Source organism: Limulus polyphemus, unplaced genomic scaffold, assembly GCF_000517525.1.
Source record: "Limulus polyphemus unplaced genomic scaffold, Limulus_polyphemus-2.1.2 Scaffold164, whole genome shotgun sequence".
Taxonomy (NCBI): Eukaryota; Metazoa; Arthropoda; class Merostomata; order Xiphosura; family Limulidae; genus Limulus; species Limulus polyphemus.
The window spans coordinates 624,041-628,816 of record NW_013665774.1 but is presented as its reverse complement, the minus strand read 5'-3'; positions in this window follow the sequence as shown (position 1 = coordinate 628,816).

The following is a 4,776-nucleotide window of genomic DNA, read 5'->3' as shown; positions in this document are numbered from 1 at the left end:
ATTTATCTCTCACATGGGTTAGTACATATCAAACTAGTATACAGCAGATATTTTTAATTACTGTTCATTTTTTCGATTCATTAATACTCTTTTAATTTCTAAATGTCTTTTTTATCAGAAGTAATTCTAATGGTCATATTTAATAACTTTTCAATTAATTAAAAGTGTGTATAATACTAGTATTCCAACCACACTATGCTCGCCATATCCATTGCCAACGATGCATTTTGCTCAATCCAGAGCTCATCAGATCAATTGGGACACAACAAATGCAGTGGTGGTCGGAAAATGTTGCAATTTTATGTTTATTCTGTAATTTCTAAATTATTCGCTACGTCTATATGTACTCTAATTAATTAATTTTTAGTTTTTATTCCTTATCTGGCAAAATGTTTTATTTATACTGATTCTACCTGTCTTTGAATGAAAACACAACGGATTAAGAGTAAAAGAAGATAGACCACAGCACAAAAAAAAAAAGACGAAGAATTCTAGTTCAGTAGTATCATAATTTAATACTAGATGTCAGGACGTTTCATCCAAATTATTGAAACTCTGGAAATAATTATTTGATCGCGTGAAGTGCTGTCTCACTTCCGTTACCACTTTTATGTGCAACCGTTTCTCTGGTCGTACATTTTTGTTTACTTCCTGGTTCAAATCAACAGTTCTTGGTTTTGTTTCAGCAATAATCTTTGCTTTTCTTAGTTTTAAGCATCAGTGCACTTATATACTATACGTAGCTGAGTTCTGAAAGATAGGGTTTAATGTAAAGGTGCACACGCCTCAGTATTTATATTAATCCAGACTGGAATATCCAGGAATTTCATTGAGGCATTATTGATATATCAGGCTGTCTGGATTTGCTTGAAATTTTTATTTTGCAAAATATAAAAAAACTATGAAAGGATAAAACATAGTAATAACACATCAGCATAATAATGCACAGGTGATCAAAGGGATTAATAAAAGAAAAGAAAAACCTGACTGGCGGCGTCCCTTGGTAATGACAAGCTTGGCCTGCCGAAAATATTCGAATTTTGTTGATTCTTTAATAATCTGCGCATTATTATGGTGAAATGTCATTGCTGTTTTTATGTTCGTTTGTTTGTTTTTGAATTTTGCGCAAAGCTACACGAGGGCTATCTGCACTAGCCGTCCCTAATTTAGCAGTGTAAGACTAGAGGGAAGGCAGCTAGTCATCACCACCCACCGCCAACTCTTGGGCTACTCTTTTACCAACGAATAGTGGGATTGACCATCACACTATAACGCCCCCACGGCTGAAAGGGCGAGCATGTTTGGTGTGACGGGATTCGAACCCGAGACCCTCTGATTGCGAGTCCAGCACCCTAACCACCTGGTCTTTTTTTTTCAGCCTCACAGCTCAGAATAAGGAACAATTATGCGGAACTGCCCGAACTTTGTGTAAAAATTTATAAACAAGTTAATTAATTAACATTCATTTTTTTATTCGTGATGCACCAGTACTGTATAATAGTGATCGTTTATTTTACGCTTGCTAAATCAAGCGAAAACTGGTACACATTTAAACTTATACACTTGCTTTCAACTTCAGGAGTATGAATTAAACAATATGTTCTCACTTTCACAAGTGCAGACCGAAATAGTTATCGATATTGTTATTGTTATGGTGTTAATGTTTTCAAGCCGGCGAAGCATGATAATAACTAATTATATTTGTCATTATACATTAGTATGAGGCCCATTCCATTTTTTAACATTACATTCTTTATCTAGTCCCTTAACAATTGTCAATAATTAAAAGTGTGTATAATATTAGTATTCCAACCACACTATGCTCGCCATATCCATTGCTAACGATGCATTTTGCTCAATCCAGAGCTCATCAGATCAGTTGGGACACAACAAATGCAGTGATGGTCGGAACATTATTTATGAGTCATTTGTTATAACAACAAGACTGGGCTGACTGGCTACAGAATTTAGTGTTGAAAAATATAACAGGCCTAATAATAATGTCTTATGACAATCCTCTCGATATTATTGAAGTTAGATATAACGTTGTGTAACTTCAAACAGCCTGTGGGAAACTGTGAATTTTCACAGGAAAGCGTCAAAATTTAGAAAGTTCATAATTTGATAAAGAAAAAATGATAAAAAGTAAGTTTTGTATTACTTTACATAAATTACGGGCCCGGCATGGCCAGGTGGTTAGGACGCTCGACTCGCAAGCTGAGGGTCGCGGGTTCGAATCCCCGTCACGCCAAATATGCTCGCCCTTTCAGCCATGGGGGCGTTATAATGTGACGGTCAATCCCACTATTCGCTGGTAAAATAGTAGCCCAAGAGTTGGCGGTGGGTGGTGATGACTAGCTGCCTTCCCTCTAGTCTTACACTGCTAAATTAGGGACGGCTAGAGCAGATAGCCCTCGTGTAGCTTTGCGCGAAATTCAAAACAAACAACCAAAAATAAATTACGAAAAACAAAATCTCCTCTTTCTTTGTGCCTGAAGGGGAATGCCCCCCCCCCAAAACAAAGGTTGTTTGAAGTTGAATATTAGGCTCATCTGCAATCCTACCCCGTGTTTATTAAACCATAGTAGTACATTTCTCAAGAAAAAAGAAGATACGTTAAGCAATATGTTAGAAAAAATAACAATCGACATATTAGAAAAAGTCCTAGAAACATTTGCTATATCACTATTAAAATATTAACAATAACATATTGTTTTTATCTCATAATTTGATGTTTAAGACAGGTAAACAGAAGAATGTTAGTGTTAATTATCACGTATAACATTAAAATGTTTGGTCGTTTGTTTCAGGCTAATAAATCATTACACATGAAAACTATTTCCCCGAAACATCCTTTTCCTAAAGTTATATACTATTGATTGCTACGGACCTCGGTTGAATATTTATTGGAACTAGTTGACTGACACTTTGCACTTTTCAACGTTACTCATTAAACAGGAAATGACGTATTTGCAATAAATATCTTACAAACAGAATAATCAATTTAGAAAAGGAAACGTGTGATAGGAGAGTGACACGGAAAGCGCTGAAGAGTTTGTTGAACTCTTTCCTAACTAATATCGTCCGAAAAGAAAGTTTTGAAACTTGTTTACCAAGAACAAATATTAATAATAAAAAAGATGAGTAGCAGTGTTCCTGTTATACACTTGAAGCGTAGTAAGACAAGAATAAAAACGTTTTTCGTATAAAGAGTGTTTCGGAAAAATTGGCTCATTGTGTTTTTGTTTTTTCAAGGAAATGCAACAGTTAGTGGCAATCAGTACTATGTGAAACGTTTACAGCCCCGAAAAAATACACATACAAATTATCAATGTGTAACACAGTAACTTAAGTAATATGTACAATGAGTTGGTTTAACACCTCATCGTAGTTAGCCAGTGATTAGACACCGGACAGTAACTGGAGTCAAATATTTTAAGATTTTGTTTCTAATCCTCTAAATATATACATATGTATTAAACTTTCGTCTAAAATCAAACGAATGTTATTGTACCTTCCTTAGAACAAGATTTTGATCACCATTGTGTTAATTAAATAGACGTTTCTTATGTTCTTACTTATAAGGATTAAAGTATATTGTTTCATTATTTGGTTAACCTCGTTGTTAACGATATTTTCAGCCGTAATTCTAATAATATCTCACGAAGTTTGGCCAGTCTAAGAGTTTGAGGTTAGTCCTAAATACATATATATATGTGTAACAATGAAAAATAATCTCTGTAATAAAGGTTTTATAATAATAATAATAATAAATAAAAAGCATTAAAAAGTAATGACTTTCGATATACTAATTAGTACAACCAATAATGTAACTGAAAGTAACAATAAATAAACAATATTGCATATCTTGCTTGGGAAACACAGAAACACTAGCTGTTGGCTTGATCTACTGTGTTGAAAGTAAATTTCGTTGAGAAATGTCACCAAGTATAACATGCCTGATTTTTCTCCAATCCTCCCTGATACTTTTTGTTTTTTTATATACATTTTGGTGTTTACGTTTGTTTTGAATTTCGCGCAAAGCTATACGAGGGCTATCTGCGCTAGTCGTCCATAGTTTAACAGTAATAGACTAGAGGGAAAGCACCAACACCACCAACCGCCAACTCTTGGCATACTCTTTTACCAACGAATAGTGGAATTGACCGTCATATTATAACGCCCTCACAGATGAAAGGGCGAGCATGTTCATTGAAAGGGATTCGAAAACGCGACCTACAGATCGTGAGTCAAGAGCCCTAACTACCAGGCCATGCTAGGCCATACTGTTTAAAGCTATGTCGAGTTAGTAGCAGTACAACCGAAAATTGGCCCGGCATGGCCAAGTGGTTAGGGCGCTCGACTCGTAATCTGCGGGTCGTGGGTTCGAATCCCCACCAAACATGCTCGCCCTTTCAGCCGTGGGGGCGTTATACTGTGACGGTCAATCCCACTATTCGTTGGTAAAAGAGTAGCCCAAGAGTTGGTGGTGGGTGGTGATGACTAGCTGCCTTCCCTCTAGTCTTACACTGCTAAATTAGGGACGGCTAGCGCAGATAGCCCTAGTGTAGCTTAGCGCGAAATTCAAAACAAACAAACAATAATTACAAAGAACAACCGAAGACTAATGTTTATGAAGATACAAAATAATATTTGAACTGTCCATGAAATATAATAACGTTAAATGTAGGACAAAAAAATAATATACTCAACATAATATGATGTGTGTCTGACATTATCACTGCTACTTTAACTGATCTCTAACACTGAACAATC